The 14,990-nt window shown below is 33.7% G+C and overlaps 17 non-coding genes across 17 annotated transcripts; all 17 read right to left on the bottom strand.

Annotated features, from left to right (window-relative positions):
- Positions 1–693: 693 nt before the first annotated feature.
- TRNAS-GCU (transfer RNA serine (anticodon GCU)) lies at positions 694–775 on the bottom strand. Its single transcript has one exon. It is a non-coding gene; the product is annotated as a tRNA-Ser (tRNA).
- Positions 776–1,534: 759 nt separating this feature from the next.
- On the bottom strand, positions 1,535–1,616 carry TRNAS-GCU (transfer RNA serine (anticodon GCU)). The gene has a single exon. It is a non-coding gene; the product is annotated as a tRNA-Ser (tRNA).
- Positions 1,617–2,389: 773 nt separating this feature from the next.
- Positions 2,390–2,471, bottom strand: TRNAS-GCU (transfer RNA serine (anticodon GCU)). The gene has a single exon. It is a non-coding gene; the product is annotated as a tRNA-Ser (tRNA).
- Positions 2,472–3,224: 753 nt separating this feature from the next.
- TRNAS-GCU (transfer RNA serine (anticodon GCU)) lies at positions 3,225–3,306 on the bottom strand. Its single transcript has one exon. It is a non-coding gene; the product is annotated as a tRNA-Ser (tRNA).
- A 773-nt stretch (positions 3,307–4,079) lies between these two features.
- On the bottom strand, positions 4,080–4,161 carry TRNAS-GCU (transfer RNA serine (anticodon GCU)). The gene has a single exon. It is a non-coding gene; the product is annotated as a tRNA-Ser (tRNA).
- A 760-nt stretch (positions 4,162–4,921) lies between these two features.
- TRNAS-GCU (transfer RNA serine (anticodon GCU)) lies at positions 4,922–5,003 on the bottom strand. Its single transcript has one exon. It is a non-coding gene; the product is annotated as a tRNA-Ser (tRNA).
- Positions 5,004–5,763: 760 nt separating this feature from the next.
- Positions 5,764–5,845, bottom strand: TRNAS-GCU (transfer RNA serine (anticodon GCU)). The gene has a single exon. It is a non-coding gene; the product is annotated as a tRNA-Ser (tRNA).
- Positions 5,846–6,616: 771 nt separating this feature from the next.
- Positions 6,617–6,698, bottom strand: TRNAS-GCU (transfer RNA serine (anticodon GCU)). Its single transcript has one exon. It is a non-coding gene; the product is annotated as a tRNA-Ser (tRNA).
- A 750-nt stretch (positions 6,699–7,448) lies between these two features.
- Positions 7,449–7,530, bottom strand: TRNAS-GCU (transfer RNA serine (anticodon GCU)). The gene has a single exon. It is a non-coding gene; the product is annotated as a tRNA-Ser (tRNA).
- Positions 7,531–8,302: 772 nt separating this feature from the next.
- On the bottom strand, positions 8,303–8,384 carry TRNAS-GCU (transfer RNA serine (anticodon GCU)). Its single transcript has one exon. It is a non-coding gene; the product is annotated as a tRNA-Ser (tRNA).
- A 754-nt stretch (positions 8,385–9,138) lies between these two features.
- On the bottom strand, positions 9,139–9,220 carry TRNAS-GCU (transfer RNA serine (anticodon GCU)). Its single transcript has one exon. It is a non-coding gene; the product is annotated as a tRNA-Ser (tRNA).
- A 767-nt stretch (positions 9,221–9,987) lies between these two features.
- On the bottom strand, positions 9,988–10,069 carry TRNAS-GCU (transfer RNA serine (anticodon GCU)). The gene has a single exon. It is a non-coding gene; the product is annotated as a tRNA-Ser (tRNA).
- A 773-nt stretch (positions 10,070–10,842) lies between these two features.
- Positions 10,843–10,924, bottom strand: TRNAS-GCU (transfer RNA serine (anticodon GCU)). The gene has a single exon. It is a non-coding gene; the product is annotated as a tRNA-Ser (tRNA).
- A 750-nt stretch (positions 10,925–11,674) lies between these two features.
- Positions 11,675–11,756, bottom strand: TRNAS-GCU (transfer RNA serine (anticodon GCU)). Its single transcript has one exon. It is a non-coding gene; the product is annotated as a tRNA-Ser (tRNA).
- A 754-nt stretch (positions 11,757–12,510) lies between these two features.
- Positions 12,511–12,592, bottom strand: TRNAS-GCU (transfer RNA serine (anticodon GCU)). Its single transcript has one exon. It is a non-coding gene; the product is annotated as a tRNA-Ser (tRNA).
- Positions 12,593–13,365: 773 nt separating this feature from the next.
- On the bottom strand, positions 13,366–13,447 carry TRNAS-GCU (transfer RNA serine (anticodon GCU)). The gene has a single exon. It is a non-coding gene; the product is annotated as a tRNA-Ser (tRNA).
- A 754-nt stretch (positions 13,448–14,201) lies between these two features.
- On the bottom strand, positions 14,202–14,283 carry TRNAS-GCU (transfer RNA serine (anticodon GCU)). The gene has a single exon. It is a non-coding gene; the product is annotated as a tRNA-Ser (tRNA).
- Between the last annotated feature and the right edge of the window lie 707 nt (positions 14,284–14,990).

Here is a 14,990-nt window from a genome sequence, read left to right as displayed (position 1 = left end):
TTTATGTTCTTGTAGATTGTGTCATTTTCACAATCACGAGCTTGATAGCAAGTCGACTTTCAACCATCCTTGGCTTTAGGAACATTAATTTAATTTTAACCGAAACTTGTGAACAAATCCACCATCACCCACCTCACAAACAAAAATGATTTTTAATACTTCTGGCCAATAACATGACCTTCTCTGTAAAAGTAATGTATTAATTTTCACTAAATATGTTCTATGCTTGTCTTTAATGAAGTGACAGACTATGCTACATGAGTTACAGTAATTTCAAATCTCTTCAAATATTACAAACATCACCATTTAGAGTTGCTGTCACTGTAATGTAAACAAGAAAATTATGCAGGAATAAGGTTTAACCTATATTAAGGGCTCTGCTGTAAAAAAAATCAACTGCATCCCATATCAGTTTAACAAAGCCCAAGAAATGTCATAGACTTTAATTATCTAAACATAAATCATTTTAACCTATACTTGTGAGCTAATCCACCATCATGGGAAAATAAAGCATTTGCAAAATAAATTCTAGATAGTAGTATTGACATTGCATGTTCAAATATCAAGACACTTGCTCATGTTTACCATCTTAAAGTAGACTTCTTGATTTGACTTGTTTATTTTGGCCATTTGTGTGTCAGCTTTTGTAGCAGTATTTGTAAAAATGCCTCTTCTACCTAAAAAGCATTGTGACGATGAGGATGGGATTTGAACCCATGCGTGCAGAGCACAATGGATTAGCAGTCCATCGCCTTAACCACTTGGCCACCTCGTCTCACTAGTATGCAATCAGGCAAACTTTCCAACACCACTTGTTATACTTCAAAGTCAATTCTATATGTTCTTGTAGATTGTGTCATTTTCACAATCACGAGCTTGATAGCAAGTCGACTTTCAACCATCCTTGGCTTTAGGAACATTTATTTAATTTTTACTGATACTTGTGAACAAATCCACCATCATCCACCTCACAAACAAAAATGATTTTTAATTCTTCTGGCCAATAACATGACCTTCTCTGTAAAAGTAATGTAATAATTTTCACTAAATGTGTTCTATGCTTGTCTTTAATGAAGTGACAGACTATGTTACATGAGTTACAGTAATTTGAAATCTCTGCAAATATTACAAACATCACCATTTAGAGTTTGCTGTCACTGTAATGTAAACAAGAAAATGATGCAGGAATAAGTTTTAACCTATATTAAGGGCTTTTCTCTGCTGTAAAAATTTTTAACTGCACCCCATATCAGTTTAACAAAGCCCAAGAAATGACTTAGACTTTAATTATCTAAACATAAATTATTTTAACCTATACTACTGAGCTAATCCACCATCATGGGGAAATAAAGCATTTGCAAAATAAATTCTCGATAGTAGTATTTACATTGCATGTTCAAATATCAAGACACTTGCTCATGTTTACCATCTTAAAGTAGACTTCTTGATTTGACTTGTTTATTTTGGCCATTTGTTTGTCAGCTTTTGTAGCAGTATTTGTAAAAATGCCTCTTCTACCTAAAAAGCATTCTAACGACGAGTATGTTATTTGAACCCATGCGTGCAGAGCACAATGGATTAGCAGTCCATCGCCTTAACCACTCGGCAACCTCGTCTCACTGGTATGCAATCTGGCAAACTCTCCAACACCACTTGTTATACTTCAAAGTCAATTCTCAATGTACTTGTAGATTGTGTCATTTTCACAATCACGAGCTTGATAGCAAGTCGACTTTCAACCATCCTTGGCTTTAGGAACATTTATTTAATTTTAACTGATACTTGTGAACAAATCCACCATCATCCACCTCACAAACAAAAATGATTTTTAATACTTCTGGCCAATAACATGACCTTCTCTGTAAAAGTAATGTATTAATTTTCCCTAAATGTGTTATTTGCTTGTCTTTAATGAAGTGACAGACTATGTAACATGAGTTACAGTAATTTGAAATCTCTGCAAATATTACAAACATCACCATTTAGAGTTTGCTGTCACTGTAACGTAAACAAGAAAATTATGCAGGAATAAGGTTTAACCTATATTAAGGGCTTTTCTCTGCTGTAATTTTTTTTAAACTGCACCACATATCAGTTTAACAAAGCCCAAAAAATGTAATAGACTTTAATTATCTAAACATAAATTATTTTAACCTATACTTCTGAGCTAATCCACCATCATGGGGAAATAAAGCATTTGCAAAATAAATTCTAGATAGTAGTATTGACATTGCATGTTCAAATATCAAGACACTTGCTCATGTTTACCATCTTAAAGTAGACTTCTTGATTTGACTTGATTATTTTGGCCATTTTTGTGTCAGCTTCACTTGTTTGTTTATGAAACAGTATTTGTAAAAATGCCTCTTCTACCTAAAGAGCATTGGGACGACGAGGATGGGATTTGAACCCATACATGCAGAGCACAATGGATTAGCATTCCATCACCTTAACCACTCAGCCACCTCATCTCACTGGTATGCAGTCTGGCAAACTTTCCAACACCACTTGTTATACTTCAAAGTCAATTCTTTATGTTCTTGTAGATTGTGTCATTTTCACAATCAAGAGCTTGATAGCAAGTCGACTTTCAACCATCCTTGGCTTTAGGAACATTTATTTAATTTTAAACGAAACTTGTGAACAAATCCACCATCACCAACCTCACAAACAAAAATGATTTTTAATACTTCTGGCCAATAACATGACCTTCTCTGTAAAAGTAATGCATTAATTTTCACTAAATGTGTTCTATGCTTGTCTTTAATGAAGTGACAGACTATGTTACATGAGTTACAGAAATTTCAAATCTCTGCAAATATTACAAACATCACCATTTAGAGTTTGCTGTCACTGTAATGTAAACAAGAAAATTATGCAGGAATAAGGTTTAACCTATATTAAGGGCTCTGCTGTAGAAAATTTTAACTGCATCCCATATCAGTTTAACAAATCCCAAGAAATGTCATAGACTTTAATTATCTAAACGTAAATCATTTTAACCTATACTTGTGAGCTAATCCACCATCATGGGGAATAAAGCATTTGCAAAATAAATTCTAGATAGTAGTATTGACATTGCATGTTCAAATATCAAGACACTTGCTCATATTTACCATCTTAAAGTAGACTTCTTGATTTGACTTGTTTATTTTAGCCATTTGTGTGTCAGCTTTTGTAGCAGTATTTGTAAAAATGCCTTTTCTACCTAAAAAGCATTGTGACGACGAGGATGGGATTTGAAACCATGTGTGCATAACACAATGGATCAGCAATCCATCGCCTTAACCACTCGGCCACCTCATCTCACAGGTATGCAATTTGGCAAATTTTCCAACACCACTTGTTATACTTCAAAGTCAATTCTTTATGTTCTTGTAGATTGTGTCATTTTCACAATCACGAGCTTGATAGCAAGTCGACTTTCAACCATCTTAGGCTTTAGGAACATTTATTTAATTTTAACTGATACTTGTAAAAAAATCCACCATCATCCACCTCACAAACAAAAATGATTTTTAATACTTCTGGCCAATAACATGACCTTCTCTGTAAAAGTAATGTATTAATTTTCACTAAATGTGTTCTTTGCTTGTCTTTAATGAAGTGACAGACTATGATACATGAGTTACAGTAATTTGAAATCTCTGCAAATATTACAAACATCACCATTTAGAGTTTGCTGTCACTGTAATGTAAACAAGAAAATTATGCAGGAATAAGGTTTAACCTATTTTAAGGGCTTTTCTCTGCTGTAAATTTTTTTAAACTGCACCGTATATCAGTTTAACAAAGCCCAAGAAATGTAATAGACTTTAATTATCTAAACATAAATTATTTTAACCTATACATCAGAGCTAATCCACCATCATGGGGAAATAAAGCATTTGCAAAATAAATTCTAGATAGTAGTATTGACATTACATGTTCAAATATCAAGACACTTGCTCATGTTAACCATCTTAAAGTAGACTTCTTGATTTGATTTGTTTATTTTGGCCATTTTTGAGTCAGCTTCACTTGCTGGTTTATGAAGCAGTATTTGTAAAAATGCCTCTTCTACCTAAAGAGCATTGTGACGACGAGGATGGGATTTGAACCCATGCGTGCAGAGCACAATGGATTAGCAGTCCATCGACTTAACCACTCGGCCACCTCATCTCACTGGTATGCAGTCTGGCAAACTTTCCAACACCACTTGTTATACTTCAAAGTCAATTCTTTATGTTCTTGTAGATTGTGTCATTTTCACAATCACGAGCTTGATAGCAAGTCGACTTTCAACCATCCTTGGCTTTAGGAACATTTATTTAATTTTAAATGAAACTTGTGAACAAATCCACCATCACCAACCTCTCAAACAAAAATGATTTTTAATACTTCTGGCCAATAACATGACCTTCTCTGTAAAAGTAATGTATTAATTTTCACTAAATGTGTTCTATGCTTGTCTTTAATGAAGTGACAGACTATGTTACATGAGTTACAGAAATTTCAAATCTCTGCAAATATTACAAACATCACCATTTAGAGTTTGCTGTTACTGTAATGTAAACAAGACAATTATGCAGGAATTAGGTTTAACCTATATTAAGGGCTTTTCTCTGCTGTAAATTTTTTTAAACTGCACCACATATCAGTTTAACAAAGCCCAAGAAATGTAATAGACTTTAATTATCTAAACATAAATTATTTTAACCTATACTTCTGAGCTAATCCACCATCATGGGGAAATAAAGCATTTGCAAAATAAATTCTAGATAGTAGTATTGACATTGCATGTTCAAATATCAAGACACTTGCTCATGTTTACCATCTTAAAGTAGACTTCTTGATTTGACTTGTTTATTTTGGCCATTTGTTTGTCAGCTTTTGTAGCAGTATTTGTAAAAATGCCTCTTCTACCTAAAAAGCATTCTAACGACGAGGATAGGATTTGAACCCATGCGTACAGAGCACAATGGATTAGCAGTCTATCGCCTTAACCACTCGACCACCTCGTCTCACTGGTATGCAGTCTGGCAAACTTTCCGACACCACTTGTTATACTTCGAAGTCAATTCTTTATGTTCTTGTAGATTGTGTCATTTTCACAATAACGAGCTTGATAGAAATTCGACTTTCAACCATCCTTGGCTTTAGGAACATTTATTTAATTTTAACTGATACTTGTGAACAAATCCACCATCATCCACCTCACAAACAAAAATGATTTTTAATACTTCTGGCCAATAACATGACCTTCTCTGTAAAAGTAATGTATTAATTTTCCCTAAATGTGTTATTTGCTTGTCTTTAATGAAGTGACAGACTATGTTACATGAGTTACAGAAATTTCAAATCTCTGCAAATATTACAAACATCACCATTTAGAGTTTGCTGTTACTGTAATGTAAACAAGACAATTATGCAGGAATAAGGTTTAACCTATATTAAGGGCTTTTCTCTGCTGTAAATTTTTTTAAACTGCACCACATATCTTTTTATCAAAGCCCAAGAAATGTAATAGACTTTAATTATCTAAACATAAATTATTTTAACCTATACTTCTGAGCTAATCCACCATCATGGGGAAATAAAGCATTTGCAAAATAAATTCTAGATAGTAGTATTGACATTGCATGTTCAAATATCAAGACACTTGCTCATGTTTACCATCTTAAAGTAGACTTCTTGATTTGACTTGTTTATTTTGGCCATTTGTTTGTCAGCTTTTGTAGCAGTATTTGTAAAAATGCCTCTTCTACCTAAAAAGCATTCTAACGACGAGGATAGGATTTGAACCCATGCGTACAGAGCACAATGGATTAGCAGTCTATCACCTTAACCACTCGACCACCTCGTCTCACTGGTATGCAGTCTGGCAAACTTTCCGACACCACTTGTTATACTTCGAAGTCAATTCTTTATGTTCTTGTAGATTGTGTCATTTTCACAATAACGAGCTTGATAGCAATTCGACTTTCAACCATCCTTGGCTTTAGGAACATTTATTTAATTTTAACTGATACTTGTGAACAAATCCACCATCATCCACCTCACAAACAAAAATGATTTTTTATACTTCTAGCCAATAACATGACCTTCTCTGTAAAAGTAATGTATTATTTTTCACTAAATGTGTTCTATACTTGTCTTTAATGAAGTGACAGACTATGTTACATGAGTTACAATAATTTGAAATCTCTGCAAATATTACAAACATCACCATTTAGAGTTTGCTGTCACTGTAATGTAAACAAGAAAATTATGCAGGAATAAGTTTTAACCTATATTAATAGCTTTTCTCTGCTGTAAAATTTTTTAACTGCACCCCATATCAGTTTAACAAAGCCCAAGAAATGTCATAGACTTTAATTATCTAAACATAAATTATTTTAACCTATACTTGTGAGCTAATCCACCATCATGGGGAAATAAAGCATTTACAAAATAAATTCTAGATAGTAGTATTGACATTCCATGTTCAAATATCAAGACACTTGCTCATGTTTACCATCTTAAAGTAGACTTCTTGATTTGACTTGTTTATTTTGGCCATTTTTTGTCAGCTTCATTTGTTGGTTTATGAAGCAGTATTTGTAAAAATGCCTCTTCTACCTAAAGAGCATTGTGACGACGAGGTTGGGATTTGAACCCATGCGTGCAGAGCACAATGGATTAGCAGTCCATCGCCTTAACCATTCGGCCACCTCGTCTCACTGGTATGCAATCTGGCAAACTTTCCAACACCACTTGTTATACTTCAAAGTCAATTCTTTATGTTCTTGTAGATTGTGTCATTTTCACAATCACGAGCTTGATAGCAAGTCGACTTTCAACCATCCTTGGCTTTAGGAAAATTTATTTCATTTTAACTGATACTTGTGAACAAATCCACCATCATCCACCTCACAAACAAAAATGATTTTTAATTCTTCTGGCCAATAACATGACCTTCTCTGTAAAAGTAATGTATTAATTTTCACTAAATGTGTTCTATGCTTGTCTTTAATGAAGTGACAGACTATGTTACATGAGTTACAGTGATTTTAAATCTCTGCAAATATTACAAACATCACCATTTAGAGTTTGCTGTCACTGTAATGTAAACTAGAAAATTATGCAGGAATAATGTTTAACCTATATTAAGGGCTCTGCTGTAAAAAAATTTAACTGCATCCCATATCAGTTTAACAAAGCCCAAGAAATGTCATAGACTTTATCTAAACATAAATCATTTTAACCTATACTTGTGAGCTAATCCACCATCAAGGGGAAATAAAGCATTTGCAAAATAAATTCTAGATAGTAGTATTGACATTGCATGTTCAAATATCAAGACACTTGCTCATGTTTACCATCTTAAAGTAGACTTCTTGATTTGACTTTTTTATTTTGGCCATTTGTGTGTCAGCTTTTGTAGCAGTATTTGTAAAAATGCCTCTTCTACCTAAAAAGCATTGTGACGACCAGGATGGGATTTGAACCCATGCGTGCATAGCACAATGGATTAGCAGTCCATCGCCTTAACCACTCGGCCACCTCGTCTCTATGGTATGCAATCTGGCAAACTTTCCAACACCACTTGTTATACTTCAAAGTCAATTCTTTATGTTCTTGTAGATTGTGTCATTTTCACAATCACGAGCTTGATAGCAAGTCGACTTTCAACCATCCTTGGCTTTAGGAACATTTATTTAATTTTAACTGATACTTGTGAACAAATCCACCATCATCCACCTCACAAACAAAAATGATTTTTTATACTTCTAGCCAATAACATGACCTTCTCTGTAAAAGTAATGTATTATTTTTCACTAAATGTGTTCTATACTTGTCTTTAATGAAGTGACAGACTATGTTACATGAGTTACAATAATTTGAAATCTCTGCAAATATTACAAACATCACCATTTAGAGTTTGCTGTCACTGTAATGTAAACAAGAAAATTATGCAGGAATAAGGTTTAACCTATATTAAGGGCTTTTCTCTGCTGTAAAATTTTTTAACTGCACCCCATATCAGTTTAACAAAGCCCAAGAAATGTCATAGACTTTAATTATCTAAACATATATTATTTTAACCTATACTTGTGAGCTAATCCACCATTATGGGGAAATAAAGCATTTACAAAATAAATTCTAGATAGTAGTATTGACATTCCATGTTCAAATATCAAGACACTTGCTCATGTTTACCATCTTAAAGTAGACTTCTTGATTTGACTTGTTTATTTTGGCCATTTTTGTGTCAGCTTCATTTGTTGGTTTATGAAGCAGTATTTGTAAAAATGCCTCTTCTACCTAAAGAGCATTGTGACGACGAGGTTGGGATTTGAACCCATGCGTGCAGAGCACAATGGATTAGCAGTCCATCGCCTTAACCATTCGGCCACCTCGTCTCACTGGTATGCAATCTGGCAAACTTTCCAACACCACTTGTTATACTTCAAAGTCAATTCTTTATGTTCTTGTAGATTGTGTCATTTTCACAATCACGAGCTTGATAGCAAGTCGACTTTCAACCATCCTTGGCTTTAGGAACATTTATTTCATTTTAACTGATACTTGTGAACAAATCCACCATCATCCACCTCACAAACAAAAATGATTTTTAATTCTTCTGGCCAATAACATGACCTTCTCTGTAAAAGTAATGTATTAATTTTCACTAAATGTGTTCTATGCTTGTCTTTAATGAAGTGACAGACTATGTTACATGAGTTACAGTGATTTTAAATCTCTGCAAATATTACAAACATCACCATTTAGAGTTTGCTGTCACTGTAATGTAAACTAGAAAATTATGCAGGAATAATGTTTAACCTATATTAAGGGCTCTGCTGTAAAAAATTTTAACTGCATCCCATATCAGTTTAACAAAGCCCAAGAAATGTCATAGACTTTAATTATCTAAACATAAATCATTTTAACCTATACTTGTGAGCTAATCCACCATCAAGGGGAAATAAAGCATTTGCAAAATAAATTCTAGATAGTAGTATTGACATTGCATGTTCAAATATCAAGACACTTGCTCATGTTTACCATCTTAAAGTAGACTTCTTGATTTGACTTTTTTATTTTGGCCATTTGTGTGTCAGCTTTTGTAGCAGTATTTGTAAAAATGCCTCTTCTACCTAAAAAGCATTGTGACGACGAGGATGGGATTTGAACCCATGCGTGCATAGCACAATGGATTAGCAGTCCATCGCCTTAACCACTCGGCCACCTCGTCTCTCTGGTATGCAATCTGGCAAACTTTCCAACACCACTTGTTATACTTTAAAGTCAATTCTTTATGTTCTTGTAGATTGTGTCATTTTCACAATCACGAGCTTGATAGCAAGTCGACTTTCAACCATCCTTGGCTTTAGGAACATTTATTTAATTTTAACTGATACTTGTGAACAAATCCACCATCATCCACCTCACAAACAAAAATTATTTTTAATACTTCTGGCCAATAACATGACCGTCTCTGTAAAAGTGATGTATTAATTTTCACTAAATGTGTTCTTTGCTTTTCTTTAATGAAGTGACAGACTATGTTACATGAGTTACAGTAATTTGAAATCTCTGCAAATATTACAAACATCACCATTTAGAGTTTGCTGTCACTGTAATGTAAACAAGAAAATTATGCAGGAATAAGGTTTAACCTATATTAAGGGCTCTGCTGTAGAAAATTTTAACTGCATCCCATATCAGTTTAACAAATCCCAAGAAATGTCATAGACTTTAATCATCTAAACATAAATTATTTTAACCTATACTTGTGAGCTAATCCACCATCATGGGGAAATAAAGCATTTGCTAAATAAATTCTAGATAGTAGTATTGACATTACATGTTCAAATATCAAGACACTTGCTCATGTTAACCATCTTAAAGTAGACTTCTTGATTTGATTTGTTTATTTTGGCCATTTTTGAGTCAGCTTCACTTGCTGGTTTATGAAGCAGTATTTGTAAAAATGCCTCTTCTACCTAAAGAGCATTGTGACGACGAGGATGGGATTTGAACCCATGCGTGCAGAGCACAATGGATTAGCAGTACATCACCTTAAGCACTCGGCCACCTCATCTCACTGGTATGCAATCTGGCAAACTTTCCAACACCACTTGTTATACTTCAAAGTCAATTCTTTATGTTCTTGTAGATTGTGTCATTTTCACAATCACGAGCTTGATAGCAAGTCGACTTTCAACCATCCTTGGCTTTAGGAACATTTATTTAATTTTAAACGAAACTTGTGAACAAATCCACCATCACCAACCTCACAAACAAAAATGATTTTTAATACTTCTGGCCAATAACATGACCTTCTCTGTAAAAGTGATGTATTAATTTTCACTAAATGTGTTCTTTGCTTGTCTTTAATGAAGTGACAGACTATGTTACATAAGTTACAGTAATTTGAAATCTCTACAAATATTACAAACATCACCATTTAGAGTTTGCTGTCACTGTAATGTAAACAAGAAAATTATGCAGGAATAAGGTTTAACCTATATTAAGGTTTTTTAACAGCTGTAAAAAAATTTAAACTGCACCCCATATCAGTTTAACAAAGCCCAAGAAATGTCATAGACTTTAATTATCTAAACATAAATTATTTTAACCTATACTTGTGAGATAATCCACCATCATGGGGAAATAAAGCATTTGCAAAATAAATTCTAGATAGTAGTATTGACATTACATGTTCAAATATCAAGACACTTGCTCATGTTAACCATCTTAAAGTAGACTTCTTGATTTGATTTGTTTATTTTGGCCATTTTTGAGTCAGCTTCACTTGCTGGTTTATGAAGCAGTATTTGTAAAAATGCCTCTTTTACCTAAAGAGCATTGTGACAATGAGGATGGGATTTGAACCCATGCGTGCAGAGCACAATGGATTAGCAGTCCATCGCCTTAAGCACTCGGCCACCTTATCTCACTGGTATGCAATCTGGCAAACTTTCCAACACCACTTGTTATACTTCAAAGTCAATTCTTTATGTTCTTGTAGATTGTGTAATTTTCACAATCACGAGCTTGATAGCAAGTCGACTTTCAACCATCCTTGGCTTTAGGAACATTTATTTAATTTTAAACGAAACTTGTGAACAAATCCACCATCACTAACCTCACAAACAAAAATGATTTTTAATACTTCTGGCCAATAACATGACCTTCTCTGTAAAAGTAATGTATTAATTTTCACTAAATGTGTTCTATGCTTGTCTTTAATGAAGTGACAGACTATGTTACATGAGTTACAGAAATTTCAAATCTCTGCAAATATTACAAACATCACCATTTAGAGTTTGCTGTCACTGTAATGTAAACAAGAAAATTATGCAGGAATAAGGTTTAACCTATATTAAGGGCTCTGCTGTAGAAAATTTTAACTGCATCCCATATCAGTTTAACAAATCCCAAGAAATGTCATAGACTTTATCTAAACATAAATCATTTTAACCTATACTTGTGAGCTAATCCACCATCATGGGGAAATAAAGCATTTGCAAAATAAATTCTGGATAGTAGTATTGACATTGCATTTTCAAATATCAAGACACTTGCTCATGTTTACCATCTTAAAGTAGACTTCTTGATTTGACTTGTTTATTTTGGCCATTTGTGTGTCAGCTTTTGTAGCAGTATTTGTAAAAATGCCTTTTCTACCTAAAAAGCATTATGACGACGAGGATGGGATTTGAACCCATGCGTGCATAGCACAATGGACCAGCAGTCCATCGCCTTAACCACTCGGCCACCTCATCTCACTGGTATGCAATCTGGCAAATTTTCCAACACCACTTGTTATACTTCAAAGTCAATACTTTATGTTCTTATAGATTGTGTCATTTTCACAATCACGAGCTTGATAGCAAGTCGACTTTCAACCATCCTTGGCTTTAGGAACATTTATTTAATTTTAACTGATACTTGTGAACAAATCCACCATCATCCACCTCACAAACAAAAATGATTTTTAATACTTCTGGCCAATAACATGACCTTCTCTGTAAAAGTAATGTATTAATTTTCACTAAATGTGTTCTTTGCTTGTCTTTAATGAAGTGACAGACTATGTTACATGAGTTACAGTAATTTGAAATCTCTGCAAATATTACAAACATCACCATTTAGAGTTTGCTGTCACTGTAATGTAAACAAGAAAATTATGCAGGAATAAGGTTTAACCTATATTAAGGGCTCTGCTGTAGAAAATTTTACCTGCATCCCATATCAGTTTAACAAAGCCCAAGAAATGTAATAGACTTTAATCATCTAAACATAAATTATTTTAACCTATACTTCTGAGCTAATCCACCATCATGGGGAAATAAAGCATTTGCAAAATAAATTCTGGATAGTAGTATTTACATTGCATGTTCAAATATCAAGACACTTGCTCATGTTTACCATCTTAAAGTAGACTTCTTGATTTGACTTGTTTATTTTGGCCATTTGTTTGTCAGCTTTTGTAGCAGTATTTGTAAAAATGCCTCTTCAACGTAAAAAGCATTCTAACGACAAGGATGGTATTTGAACCCATGCATGCAGAGCACAATGGATTAGCAGTCCATCGCCTTAACCACTCGGCCACCTCGTCTCATTGGTATGCAATTTGGCAAACTTTCCAACACCACTTGTTATACTTCAAAGTCAATTCTTTATGTTCTTGTAGATTGTGTCATTTTCACAATCACGAGCTTGATAGCAAGTCGACTTTCAACCATCCTTGGCTTTAGGAACATTTATTTAATTTTAACTGATACTTGTGAACAAATCCACCATCATCCACCTCACAAACAAAAATGATTTTTAATACTTCTAGCCAATAACATGACCTTCTCTGTAAAAGTAATGTATTATTTTTCACTAAATGTGTTCTATACTTGTCTTTAATGAAGTGACAGACTATGTTACATGAGTTACAGTAATTTGAGATCTCTGCAAATATTACAAACATCACCATTTAGAGTTTGCTGTCACTGTAATGTAAACAAGAAAATTATGCAGGAATAAGGTTTAACCTATATTAAGGTTTTTTAACAGCTGTAAAAAAATTTAAACTGCACCCCATATCAGTTTAACAAAGCCCAAGAAATGTCATAGACTTTAATTATCTAAACATAAATTATTTTAACCTATACTTGTGAGCTAATCCACCATCATGGGGAAATAAAGCATTTGCAAAATAAATTCTAGATAGTAGTATTGACATCACATGTTCAAATATCAAGACACTTGTTCATGTTAACCATCTTAAAGTAGACTTCTTGATTTGATTTGTTTATTTTGGCCATTTTTGAGTCAGCATCACTTGCTGGTTTATGAAGCAGTATTTGTAAAAATGCCTCTTCTACCTAAAGAGCATTGTAACGACGAGGATGGGATTTGAACCCATGCGTGCAGAGCACAATGGATTAGCAGTCCATCGCCTTAAGCACTCGGCCACCTCATCTCACTGGTATGCAATCTGGCAAACTTTCCAACACCACTTGTTATACTTCAAAGTCAATTCTTTATGTTCTTGTAGATTGTGTCATTTTCACAAACACGAGCTTGATATCAAGTCGACTTTCAACCATCCTTGGCTGTAGGAACATTTATTTAATTTTAAAAGAAACTTGTGAACAAATCCACCATCACCAACCTCACAAACAAAAATGATTTTTAATACTTCTGGCCAATAACATGACCTTCTCTGTAAAAGTAATGTATTAATTTTCACTAAATATGTTCTATGCTTGTCTTTAATGAAGTGACAGACTATGTTACATGAGTTACAGAAATTTCAAATCTCTGCAAATATTACAAACATCACCATTTAGAGTTTGCTGTCACTGTAATATAAACAAGAAAATTATGCAGGAATAAGGTTTAACCTATATTAAGGGCTCTGCTGTAGAAAATTTAAACTGCATCCCATATCAGTTTAACAAATCCCAAGAAATGTCATAGACTTTAATTATCTAAACATAAATCATTTTAACCTATACTTGTGAGCTAATCCACCATCATGGGGAAATAAAGCATTTGCAAAATAAATTCTAGATAGTAGTATTGACATTGCATGTTCAAATATCAAGACACTTGCTCATGTTTACCATCTTAAAGTAGACTTCTTGATTTGACTTGTTTATTTTGGCCATTTGTGTGTCAGCTTTTGTAGCAGTATTTGTAAAAATGCCTCTTCTACCTAAAGAGCATTGTGACGACAAGGATGGGATTTGAACCCATGCGTGCAGAGCAGAATGGATTAGCAGTCCATCGCCTTAACCACTCAGCCACCTCATCTCACTGGTATGCAATCTGGCAAACTTTCCAACACCACTTGTTATACTTCAAAGTCAATTCTTTATGTTCTTGTAGATTGTGTAATTTTCACAATCACGAGCTTGATAGCAAGTCGACTTTCAACCATCCTTGGCTTTAGGAACATTTATTTAATTTTAAACGAAACTTGTGAACAAATCCACCATCACTAACCTCACAAACAAAAATGATTTTTAATACTTCTGGCCAATAACATGACCTTCTCTGTAAAAGTAATGTATTAATTTTCACTAAATGTGTTCTATGCTTGTCTTTAATGAAGTGACAGACTATGTTACATGAGTTACAGAAATTTCAAATCTCTGCAAATATTACAAACATCACCATTTAGAGTTTGCTGTCACTGTAATGTAAACAAGAAAATTATGCAGGAATAAGGTTTAACCTATATTAAGGGCTCTGCTGTAGAAAATTTTAACTGCATCCCATATCAGTTTAACAAATCCCAAGAAATGTCATAGACTTTATCTAAACATAAATCATTTTAACCTATACTTGTGAGCTAATCCACCATCATGGGGAAATAAAGCATTTGCAAAATAAATTCTGGATAGTAGTATTGACATTGCATTTTCAAATATCAAGACACTTGCTCATGTTTACCATCTTAAAGTAGACTTCTTGATTTGACTTGTTTATTTTGGCCATTTGTGTGTCAGCTTTTGTAG

Source organism: Pseudophryne corroboree, chromosome 11, assembly GCF_028390025.1.
Source record: "Pseudophryne corroboree isolate aPseCor3 chromosome 11, aPseCor3.hap2, whole genome shotgun sequence".
In the NCBI taxonomy this organism is placed as follows: domain Eukaryota; kingdom Metazoa; phylum Chordata; class Amphibia; order Anura; family Myobatrachidae; genus Pseudophryne; species Pseudophryne corroboree.
The sequence above is the reverse complement of the archived record's forward strand: the minus strand, read 5'-3'. Positions and strand labels throughout refer to the sequence as shown.